Source organism: Bidens hawaiensis, unplaced genomic scaffold, assembly GCF_021521415.1.
Source record: "Bidens hawaiensis isolate Kalapana, Puna unplaced genomic scaffold, B.hawaiensis_p1.1 tig00006076_1, whole genome shotgun sequence".
NCBI lineage: Eukaryota > Viridiplantae > Streptophyta > Magnoliopsida > Asterales > Asteraceae > Bidens > Bidens hawaiensis.
The window spans coordinates 1197085-1210438 of record NW_027491402.1 but is presented as its reverse complement, the minus strand read 5'-3'; positions in this window follow the sequence as shown (position 1 = coordinate 1210438).

Genomic DNA, 13354 nt, shown 5'->3' with positions numbered 1-13354 from the left:
TCCATGGTTCGCCGACTTCGCGAACTATCTTGCGGACGGGTACTACCCGAAGATGTGTTACCAGCAAAAGAAGAAATTCTTTGCTGATGTTAAGTTTCACCTGTGGGACGACCCGTATCTCTTACGTATAGGTGCTGACCAGTTGATCAGGAGGTGTGTTGACGTTAAGGAGGGATGGCAGATTCTGAGCCATTGCCATGTTGGACCGACAGGAGGTCACCATGGTGCGAGTTTGATAGCGAAGAAGGTATTTGATTGCAGTTTTTATTGGCCTTCGATTTATAAGGATGCGCACGCGTTTGTAAAGATTTGTGATCGTTGCCAGCGTGTCAGCAACATTTTGTCGCGAAATGAAATGCCCCAAAATGCTATTCAGGTTTGTGAGGTTTTCGATGTTTAGGGCATTGAATTCATGGGACCGTTTCCATCTTCGCGTGGAAAAAAATACATACTCGTGGCGGTTGACTATGTTTCGAAGTGGGTTGAGGCCAAGGCCTTACCTACGAATGATGCCCGAGTTGTACTCCGTTTTCTCAAGAGCCTTTTTGCTCGTTTTGGTGTCCCGAAGGCGTTGATCAGTGATAGAGGCACTCACTTCTGCAATGTGTAAATGGAGAAGGCGTTGCGATGCTATGGGGTCACCCATTGGCTTGCAACCGCCTACCACCCACAGACTAGTGGGCAGGTAGAAGTGAGTAATTGGGGGATCAAACGTATTCTTGAGAAAACGGTTGGTTCGAATCGTCGGGATTGGTCTGATAAGTTGGATGATGCGTTGTGGGCCTTCCGTACAGCCTACAAAACTCCGACTGGTTCCACACCGTTTCGGATGATTTATGGGAAGGCCTGCCACCTGCCTGTCGAGTTGGAGCACCGTGCTTCATGGGCCCTACAGAGGGTCAATTTAGATATGTCTGCCGAGGAGAGCACTCGTTTCCACCAGTTGCACGAGTTAGAGGAGCTGAGAGATCATACCTATGCACAGTCGTTTAGGTACAAGGAGCGGACGAAGGAACTGCACGATAGGAAATTGAAGGGTAACAAGCAGTTCAAGTGTGGGGATTCGGTCTTATTGTATAATTCCCGGTTGAGGTTATTCCCGGGAAAATTGAAATCCTGATGGACAGGACCGTTCACGGTCACTGAGGTTTTCCCGTATGGCGCTGATGAGATAGAGGATAAAGGTGGGAAGTTTAAGGTGAATGGTCATATACTGAAGCACTACATTGGCGAGCCGGTGGCTGATCAGACGGTTGAGGTATTCTACCTTGACTCGCTCTCAGAGACGTAGACGTGTTGGATGCATCACTCGGGAGACTGCCCGAGTTGTAGAGTTTGTACTTCTTTTACTTGTGTGTGCTATCTGTCTTATATGTTTTGTCTGTTTCAGGATATTCCAAAATGAAACCGCTCATACTCAATCTCCATTCGGGTCGGTCGATTTAAGGGGTGTTCTAGTATTAACAAAAAAAAAGAAAAAAAACACAAAAATACTTTTATTTCTTATGTTTTTGTTTTCTTGTTATGTATGCCGCTACATGCGAGAGAGTTTGAGTTTTTGCAGGTAATATTGTGCGCATGGTAGCAACGAGGGCGTTTTGGAACAGGTTCTCCCGAGTTTGCAGCCGCGAATGAAATGCTAAACGGTCGTTTGGTTGCTACTTAGCTATTGAAGATTCTGCACACAAACCAGGGGAGTAACCCGTTCTTTGTTTTATTCTTGTATATTATATTTTTATTTTTGTTTTAGTGTTATTTTATTTTTATTTCTTTTCCTTGTTCTCATCGAGAACGATTTCGTTCTATGTTGGTGCATGTTTTGTAACAGATGATCTTTTGTGTTTGTTAGAATTGAGAGCAACGGTCAAAGGGGAGTCTGTTGGTGCATTTTGTGACCGTCGCTATGCAATTCTGATCAGCGGAAACGAAGTACGAAGTTAGAACAACTTCACCATAGGCGAAGTTGTAACAACTTCTGCCATAGGCGAAGTTAGAACAACTTCGCCATAGGCGAAGTTATAACAACTTCGCCTACTGGCCCAAGCCCAAGCCCGCGAAGTTGTTTTGTCTATATATATGTGTGTCTTGTTTAGGTTTGAGTATCCAGAAAATTAGAGTATTGTGTGTTAGAGTCGTGGTGGACGGCCCGAGGTAGAGCTCACCCCGGGCCGGCCGTGTCTTTGTTTTTGTTCGGTTGTAACATGGTTTGGTTATGATATAAAAGATCTGCAGATGTGTTTATCCCATTCGTGTGTTTGTTCGTGTATGTGTTTGTGTGTAATTGTGTTCTTCGTCTTCTACACCATTAAACGAGTCTAGGAGGATTCCGCACTCCTAGACCTCGTGCGGATCTCGTATCGATCGGCGACGCCCCGGGGGGACTTACAAGTGGTATCAGAGCCTTAGGCTCTTATGCTATGGTTCGAGATCTGCGTTTTGGTGTTTCTGGCACGTTTCTGATGCGTTTTTGGCCGAACAGCCGCCGCAGGCGAAGTTATGGAGTTCAGGCGAAGTTGTCGCTTAAATTTTAGGGTTTAGGCGAAGTTATGGACAGGCGAAGTTAAGGAAGGGCGAAGTTGACTTTTAAGCGAAGTTGACTTTTGGGCGAAGTTGACTTTTAGGCGAAGTTGACTATAGGCGAAGTTAAAAAAAAAATAAAAAAAAAAAAAAATTGTTTGGAGTTTTCGTCTATGTGGCCAGGTGTACACGATTATTGTGAGACCTAAGACGTTGTTCCGTCAACGAGTGAAACTTGTTATCTCTTGGTCTTACGTGTGAACAAATACGTGTCAACTCTGGATATGGAGTTGAGGTTGTGAATGGGATATTGATTGAAACTGGATATTGACACATATTTGGGTGTTTGTGGGCAATGAAATAGTTGTTGTTCGAGGTTGACCAACTGAAGAAAGTCAAATTGAACTGAAGGTTTTCGTCATTACTGGATTGCGGTCAGAGCATATTATTTATGTTATTTTCAAGGCGTTCGAGAATTGGATCCTGAAACGTGATGCTTATTTATTAAAGTGAAAATCCTGGAACAAGTTGGATTTAATCGGGAATTAAAGTGTTTATGTTCTTGATCGTTATCCCTGGTGATTGAAGATGCTTCGGATTAATTAATGGTCATGTGTGTTAGATTCTGTCAAGGTGGTTTTGTGATGAAATTGATCACTTGATGTTGAGTAGTTGAAGATTAAACCTTATCGTATGCCGACGTGTTGGTGAAGTTGTGGAGGGAGCCCAACTTCACGTGTTGGTGAAGTTAGAAGAACTTCACGTGTTGTGAAGTCAGAAGGACTCACGTGATTGGTTGAGATGATCAATTAGGCACGGGGATGCATGCATTTCAAAGACCTCAATCTATATAGTCGGAGAAGCTTACACTGAAGGAGAGATCTGATATGGAAGACGCTGGGTGATTGGTAGATTTGTGAAGCTAGAAGACAGTTTCAGACACGGCTGGTTGAAGAGCAAACAGAAGATCATCAGTTAAGAGGGAGTCTGTTGGTGCATGTTTTGTAACAGATGATCTTTTGTGTTTGTTAGAATTGAGAGCAACGGTCAAAGGGGAGTCTGTTGGTGCATTTTGTGACCGTCGCTATGCAATTCTGATCAGCGGAAACGAAGTACGAAGTTAGAACAACTTCACATGCATTTCAAAGACCTCAATCTTTTGTGTTTGTTAGAATTGAGAGCAACGGTCAAAGGGGAGTCTGTTGGTGAATTTTGTGACCGTCGCTATGCAATTCTGATCAGCGGAAACGAAGTACGAAGTTGTTATAACTTCGCCTATTAAACTGTTACAAAACATGCACCAACAGACTCCCTCTTAAAAGATGATCTTCTGTTTGCTCTTCAACCAGCCGTGTCTGAAACTGTCTTGTAGCTTCACAAATCTACCAATCACCCAGCGTCTTCCATATCAGATCTCCCCTTCAGTGTAAGCTTCTCCGACTATATAGATTGAGGTCTTTGAAATGCATGCATCCCCGTGCCTAATTGATCATCTCAACCAATCACGTGAGTCCTTCTGACTTCACAACACGTGAAGTTCTTCTAACTTCACCAACACGTGAAGTTGGGCTCCCTCCACAACTTCACCAACACGTCGGCATACGATAAGGTTTAATCTTCAACTACTCAACATCAAGTGATCAATTTCATCACAAAACCACCTTGACAGAATCTAACACACATGACCATTAATTAATCCGAAGCATCTTCAATCACCAGGGATAACGATCAAGAACATAAACACTTTAATTCCCGATTAAATCTAACTTGTTCCAGGATTTTCACTTTAATAAATAAGCATCACGTTTCAGGATCCAATTCTCGAACGCCTTGAAAATAACATAAATAATATGCTCTGACCGCAATCCAGTAATGACGAAAACCTTTAGTTCAATTTGACTTTCTTCAGTTGGTCAACCTCGAACAACAACTATTTCATTGCCCACAAACACCCAAATATGTGTCAATATCCAGTTTCAATCAATATCCCATTCACAACCTCAACTCCATATCCAGAGTTGACACGTATTTGTTCACACGTAAGACCAAGAGATAACAAGTTTCACTCATTGACGGAACAACGTCTTCGGTCTCACAATAATCGCGTACACCTGGCCATACAGACGAAAACTCTCTTTTTTTTTTTAACTTCGCCTAAAGTCAACTTCGCCCCTCCTTAACTTCGCATGTCCATAACTTCGCCTGTCCATAACTTCGCCTATTCATAACTTCGCCTGTACATAACTTCGCTTAACCTTATATCTTCGCCTAAACCCTAAAATTTAAGCGACAACTTCGCCTGAACCCCATAACTTCGCCTGCGGCGGCTGTTCGGCCAAAAACGCATCAGAAACGTGCCAGAAACACCAAAACGCAGATCTCGAACCATAGCATAAGAGCCTAAGGCTCTGATACCACTTGTAAGTGCCCCGGGGGCGTCGCCGATCGATACGAGATCCGCACGAGATCTAGGAGTGCGGAATCCTCCTAGACTCGTTTATTGGTGTAGAAGACGAAGAACACGATTACACACATACAAACACACAAACAAACACACGAATGGGATAAACACATCTGCAGATCCTTTCATATAATAATCATAACTCGTTACATACCAAACACGAAAACAAAGACACGGCCGACCCGAGGTGAGCTCTACCTCGGGCCGTCCCACACGACTCTCTCTCTCGGTTTCTCTCTAGACAATTAAACTGATCACCAAACACTCTGATTTTCTGTATACTCAAACCAAACAAGACACATATATATATAGACAAAACAACTTCGCGGGCTTGGGCTTGGGCCAGTAGGTGAAGTTGTTATAACTTCGCCTATGGCGAAGTTGTTCTAACTTCGCCTATGGCAGAAGTTGTTACAACTTCGCCTATGGCGAAGTTGTTCTAACTTCGCCTATGGTGAAGTTGTTCTAACTTCGTACTTCGTTTCCGCTGATCAGAATTGCATAGCGACGGTCACAAAATGCACCAACAGAATTCCGCTGATCAGAATTGCATAGCGACGGTCACAATTGGGTTCAGAGCTTTTGCTCGTGATTGTGTGGTTCGGGATTATCACGCGGGTGTAGAAATCGTTCCGTTCGACTATTCGCGGGACGAGTTTACCGACTTTTTGTGTCCTACTCACCTCCCACCATCAAAAACAACCCATAACACCTTCGCATACCTCGCAAAATCCAAAAATCAAACCCGCAAAATCATCGTGTTCATCAGGCGAAGTTGCCGCTACTGTTTGTAGGGTTTAGGCGAAGATATAAGGTTAAGCGAAGTTATCCACAACTTCGCCTTCCACACAAGTTCGCTTATCTCAAGCGAAGTTACCCACAACTTCGCCTACCTCACAAGTTCGCTTAACTTAAGCGAAGTTATCCACAACTTCGCCAAATCAGGCGAATTTAGAAAAGAGAGCGAAGTTACGAATTCAAGCGAAGTTCAGACTTAAGCGAAGTTAACTTCAACTTCGCCTACAGTACTGTTAAAAAAGAAATTTTTATTTTTCGGGTTTCTTTGTGTTTCGTGAAAGATGACTTCTATAAACATTACGGAACTAGTGAAGATGGAAGTGGAAGCGGGTTCAGCTACTAAGGCACCGAAGATGCTTAAGGGAACCGATTTCGTGGCGTGGAAGGATCGGTTTGAACAATATGTCAAATACCAAGATGCTAAGATGTGGGTATGCATTCAAGATGGATACATTCCACCAACTGCTGAGTATGAGGATCGTGATCAGATTAAGAAATACAACAAGATGGAAGAGGAAGAAAAGAAAATGTATGAGGCTGAAAGCAAAGCTCATGCAGCGATAACAATGGCTCTTCCACAAGAGATTCTTCACACCTTCAGGAAGTATAAAACTGCTAGAGAACTTTGGGAAGCGCTTGAAAACCGATTTGAGGGTAATGTGGGGATTCGTGCATCAAAGATTAAACTACTTAAAACCCAATTCTCGGTGTTCAAGTACTTGAAGAATGAATCACTTGATGATATCATCACGAGATATTATCATCTGATGACCGAACTCAGCAATTATTCCATTGCTTACAAAGAAGATGAGATCGTGGAAAAGCTTCTTGATGCTCTCCCACCGAAATAGGAGATGTACACTGTCTTGATGAGAGAAGACAAAGAGTTTGCCAACTATGACTTGGAAACAGCAGTCAACAAACTACGAACGTTTGAACTTAACATGGTTAGAAAAGAGACACCAACTGATCAGGTTCAAGATCCAGGAATGTATGGTGCAAAAGTTAACTCAAGTTCAAGTTTGAAGTCTGAATCATCTGCTTACTACTCAAAGGGAGACTCGGGCGCTAACTCAACACATGAAGGTCATGTATCTCTCAACATGAATGGTGATGTGTGTTTTGTAGCTGGTGGATCAAATGCTTCTAAAGCTCAAGAAACCAAGGGTAGTTTTTCTCCAAGTGTTTCGAACAACAACTACTCAAAGATGCCCATGAGTGTTAAATCTACTGAACAGCAGTTTGCTCCCTATGCATCTTTCATTGCTTCGTATGAAAATTACATTAAGGGTAAGATTGTTGATCCTGCAACTTTGGACGAAGACTATGATCAGATCGATGCTGATGATCTGGAAGAGATGGATCTGCAGTGGCAGATGGCGATGATTGTGAGAAGAGTTAAGAGGTTTATGAAGAAGACAGGTAGAAAGTTTGTTGGTGAAAGACCAGGTTTTGACAAGTCAAAGGTGCGATGTTATAACTGTCAACAAAATGGACACTTTGCGAAGGAGTGCACAAATGAACGTGTAGAACGCAGTCAGAACAGGTCTACACAACAGAGTGGTGGAAGTAGTGAGAATAGGGCGATGATATCCAGACAAGACGGGGAGTACAACTGGAATCTGCATGTTGAGGAAGTATTCGAACAGGCCAATTTAGTGACCATCGAAACTGCAGGAAGTGAGAAAGTGACTGGCGAAAATGAAGCTTACATGGCAGAAGTGACAGACCAGCTCTCCGAGGTAAGTACTAAACTCCCTTGTACGAAATGTGAAAATCTGTCTGAACAATTGACAACTATAACTGATCAGTTTGTTAGTTTGGATGCTCAATTTAAAACATTAAAAGAAGATCATCATTTCACTAAAGCTAGAGAAAACAGTTATAAGGTAAAAATAAAAGCTAGTGAGAAAGATATTAGAAGTCTTAAAGCAAATCTAGCAGAAAAAATTCAAGTAATTGATCTTACCTATGAAGTGTTAGAAGAGAAAACCAAACTAATAGCTGAAAGGGATAAACAGATAGCTGATCACCAGGTGAAAGTGGTGGAACTTAACAGAAAGCTTGAGCAATTTAGAAATTCCTCCGCTATACTTGATCACCTCGTTAGTGATCAAAGTTCCCCAGTTAAAAGAGGAGGAATTGGATATCATGAAGTTCCACCACCTTACAATCATAACTATACTTATGATCCTAGTAATCAGAAATCTGTTGATGTTGATTTTGGTCAGACAGTTCCGGTTAAGGTTACAATTAAAGATCCAGAAGTTAGTAAAGGCGAAACATGTAAGCCTGTTTCTAATGTTAAGATTTCTGCTCCTAGTCCTGTCTCATCAAATTCGGACAAGACATCCGAGTCTAGTGAGACAAAAGAAGAGGCAGTGTTACCAAAAAGTGGAGAGAAACATAAAACAACTGAAAAGAATTCTCCACTAAACCCGTATGTCCCACCATATGTGAGACAAACGGGCAGTAATGCAGCCTCAACATCAAAAACAACTATTCAAAAGAAAGTTGAACACATGAGTTGTTTCAGATGCAATCAATTAGGACACCTAATTGCTGATTGCCCTCTGAAGCAGAGATTCAGAGGTATGAGGCCTTCAAAAACTGAGAACAGAACTAACAGTAAGTACAATAATGGTAAGAATGAAAACTCATCAAAGTTCAGAAATTGGACTAATCCAGGTTTTCAAAGAAATCGATCTCAGTTTTTCCCTGTTAACAACCAAATCATGAGTAATAATTCATTTAATTCACGAAGGTTTGGATGGCCTCATAGTCAATTTACAAGAAGGTATCCTTTTAGGACTTTCAGAAATCATACTGATACTAACTTTGGACAGCCAAAGTACGGGATGTATCGACCCAAGACCAATAGGTCTTGGGTCCCCAGATTTTAATCCTCTGCTTTACTCGTGCAGGAACAGTTGAACAGGGCTGCAAACAATCTATGGGTTGTGGATAGCGGCTGTTCCCGGCACATGACGGGTAACAAGAATTTGTTACACGAATGGAAACCTGTTCAGGGAGGAAGAGTGAGTTTTGCTAGAGAGAGCGGTGGAAGGATTACTGGAATTGGGACGGTGACTAATGGAAAAATGACTTTAGAGAAAGTGAATTTCGTTGAAGAACTGAAGCATAATCTGCTGAGTGTATCGCAGATCTGTGACAAAGATTACACTGTGCTCTTTACCAAGAATGAAGCGATCGTGCTGTATCCTGGTTTCAAGGTACCAGAGGATTGGATAGTTATGAAGGCTTCAAGAGAAAAGAATACGTATGTTATGGACATGAGATCGACTGAGATGGCAACGAAAGGAGGAGACTTGGAGCTAGTCGCCTACACGGATTCTGATTATGGAGGATGCAATCAGATTCGGAAGTCAACAACAGGTGGATGTCAGTTTCTTGGAGGTAGATTAGTGTCATGGCAGTGCAAGAAGCAGACCTCAGTCGCCATTTCTACCTGTGAAGCAGAATACATGGCAGCATCCAACTGCTGCTCCCAGGTTCTTTGGATACAACAGCAATTGCCCGATTATGGTCTGAATTTCACTCATACTCCTATTTGCATAGATAACACTGTTGCCCTCTCAGTAACTAACAATCCCGTAAAGCATAGCAAAACTAAACATATTGACATCCGTCATCATTTTATACGGGATTGTGCTGAGAAGAAACTGATTGTGCTCGAAAAGGTTGATACGTTAGATAATTTCGCTGACTTGTTTACTAAAGCGTTTGACAAAACTCGTTTTCAAAACCTTGTTGAGCTGAATGGGATGATCAATCCCGAGTAACCGTGTTTTTCGTTTTTGTTTAAAAAAAAACGTTACTATCGCTTAGAATTATGTCGGTTGCCTCAGTTTGAAGGACATATTTTCGGATATGTTCGGTCCTCATTTCTACTTGTAGAATATGAGGATAGCCATTAACCAGATAACTGAAAGTGACCGGGGCGGTTTATGATGTGTTTTTATTCTTTCGTTGAAAATTAGTCGATCATACTTAGTTAGAAGGACACATACTTGTATGTGGTCGGTCCAGCTGATCCATTGGATCTTCAGGATAGCCGTTTACCTGAAAACTTCAATTTGATCGGGGCGATTGAAGTTAAAATTTTTTTTTTCGGGAGATGAAATTATTTTTCAAGTCTACTACTTCGTAAGAAGTTCCTTTACCATGTTTAACAGAAAATTGATCCAACCTTGGAAAGTGATAGATATATTGATTCTGTATGCTTAACTAGTGAAGTTATTAGGCCTAAAAGACTTTAGAACAGTCATTGTTTGTCATGGTAGCTTTTTATGGTGCGTAAAAGTAGAAGTGATACTAACTAAATCTACTCGATTTTACGTGGAAACTCCTTAAGAGTTGTGCATGTCTCCATATATATCTTTCCGAATGATAGGCAGAAAAGCGATTACCCAGTCATACACGAGCCCGTGAGTGTTCTGATTCCCGTGAAGATAGCGTGTCAAGAAACTGCAGTGATCCAGATTCAGGACTTGCAGTTGTTTACTACTCTGAAGTTGTGTAAATACTTAAAAAAAAAAGTATGTTATTGAGACATTCTAGAGTTCATAATGTTAATACTTCTCAATCAAGATGTAAGAAAGAGAACGGGAAGAAGACTCTACAGAGATATGTACTTACTATTTAATCAGACACTACGGGTCGAGGTCAACTCGGGGTGACTTGGGGAAAGCCAAATACGCTTTGAGAATAGATAGGAGGCATCATACTCTCTGAATTGTTGCCCACTTAAGCTTTGAGCTTAATTGAACCTAACCCGTATCACAGAAACGATGAAAACCATTTTAAGTTATTTACCTGCTTACAACCTGTTTCTTTATGTCATAATACAGCTGAACACGGATCTGTGTGACAGTCACTTAATTAGTATGATTCCTGTTCGGATCTTTTCTAAAACATGGTAGTCCCTGTCGAGACTGAAATTTGATCCCGTGTACTTTATAGTTAAAATATTTTTCTACTTATGTAGTTGTTTGATGTTATACCTGGTTACTTGGTCTTGATCGTATCATTTAATTCTTTAAAGGATGTTTTATAACTTAATTGCAAATTGTTCTAATTATAGGGGTTTGTTTTGTAAAGTATAATATCGGCGAACTTGTGCATAACTTCGCCTGCAATAGGCGAAGTTATCCATAACTTCGCCGGTATAACTCTGACCCTATATAAAGAAGTTTTAAGGTCAAACTGTTCATTATTTCAAAAACTCAGCGAACTTGTCTTCCTGTAACCCGGCGAACTTATCGTAACCCTAAGCGAACATATAGCATCGATCAATCTGTGTTTTCTTTCTCAGTTTCTAATCCGAGTTATAGGTGTGTAGTGTCGATAGTATCATCTAATCACTGTCCTTAACGTTAATCAAAGGTCGTTTCGACCCGATTCGCGACCTCGTATTTCGAAACCTAACCACCCGATTTTCAAACCTTTTTCACGTGGTCGTAATCATATTAATAGTCTAGATCGTCTAAAAAACATGTGTTTAACAGTCCGCGATCTCCAAATTGACCAAATCACATAATTTGAAAAACTGAACTGTTGCCGATTCATATTAGGCGAAGTTACAGTTTAGGCGAAGTTATCCGTAACTTCGCCTGAGGTTTAACTTCGCCTGATAATTAATTATGTAACAGTATATGAGGCGATGTTGTGGTTAGGCGAAGTTATCATTAACTTCGCCTGGCCCTTTGTACTTAACTGTTATCCGGCGAAGTTCAAGTTGGGAACAACTTCGCCCCACCTCTAACTTCGCCTATACAGAATAAATCATAACTTCGCTCATGGTAAGAGGCGAAATTGTGATTTGCCTCGACGATTCTCTAACTTAGACTGTTTGTTGCAGAAATGGCAGCTGTAGCTGGAGCAGGTGGTGCAGGTGGTGATGAAGGTGGAGATAACCAACGACAGTTTTTCCCGGGGCATAACATGTACATCACATTGGACCCGGATGTGAGCGGTGTTGATGATTTCCGCGAGATCATCACGTTCTTACTCCGCTCGCGTATATTCCACGCGATTACCACAACACTGCCGATATCTTTGCCAAACATTGAAGATTTCTGGCAGACAGTGGAATATGACTGTCGAGTTGAGCCCCCGGTTATGCGTGCAACGGTCAATAATCAGATAGTTCAGTTCTCATCTGAACAGATCCGGGTGGCTTTGCAGTTCGGAGATGAAACGAGAGACGATCCGACAGATTTCGTGGCTCCATTCCGAGATGGTGCGTTTCTGAGGATGGGATATTCTGGTCCCTTGGGAGATACTCAGAGACACAAGGGGTTCTTGCTAGACCAGTGGCGCTTTCTCATGCACGTAATGATCGTGTGTATGTCAGGGAGAAAGGCTGGTACAGATGGCATGGGTGCGACCATGCAGTCGGCGATGACTGCTCTGACTTACAATAAGCGTTACAGCTTTAGTCAGATGGTATTCTACGAGATAGATCGTCAGAGAAGAGCGGTGGCGCGTGAGAGATTTCTTATGTATCCAAGATTCATTCAGATGATCTTGAATCACGTTGCTCCAACGTTACCTCAGCACCGCCCGATCAGATATGTAGAAAGTGTCAGTAAAAGGATCTTCGCCCAGTGCAAATCATCCAGTGCGAGGAGTAAACCTGAGCTCCGTCCTAGACATACTCCACTATTTGGGTATTTGATCAACCCAGAGTATGTTCCAGCTCGTGGGGACGAGTTTCGGGACCCTCAACCACAACAGGCTGGAGCACCTCAAGCTATACCTGCTGCTCCTGTTGTGTCACCGGAGGACAATGTAGACCTTGATGTGGCATTTGGTGGTCAAGGTTTCTTTGATATGGATCGTGTTGATCCTGAAGAAAATGTGCAAGTCTCAGTTGAAAGGGTTTCGAGTGTGAATATTGCTAGGCCAGCTCAGACGGTGGCTGATTCTGATTCAGATGATGATGTGGCTGAAGCGAGACGAATTTTGGTAACTCAAGAACGAATTCATGGGAAAAGAAAGAGAACCGATGATGACAGCGAGTCAGATTATGAGGAAGAAGTACATCAGCTGATTCGTAGATCAAGAAGGGAACGGGCAGGTGCAGGTTCGAGAGCTGGTGAGAGCTCAAGGGTGGTACGTTTCACTCCACCCGCACTGTCCGGTATGACCATGGTTCCTACACCATTGCAAGTTACAAGGCCAAGCGCCACGGACGTTTCCGTGGTGGCTGCCTCATCCTCATTCGGCCTCCCACCCACTACATTCCATCTATCGACTCCGGAGATTGTATCGTTGCCACCTCCAACTCTTACTCCAACGGACGTTGTGGCAAGATTTATTGAGTCGACGGTTGTGGCCACTGCAGGGTTGTCAGTTACGATACCACCTGCGGTTTCGTTTACGCCTACTTCTGAGGTCCCGGTTACAATGGAAATCCCTCCTCAGTACACTCAAGATATATCACATCTGAGGTTTGATTTCGATGCAACCATATCCGACTCAGAACGAATAGCAGCGCTTGAACGGGTCGTGGCAGAACAATCAAGGGTAAATCTTATCCAGACCCATGCTATT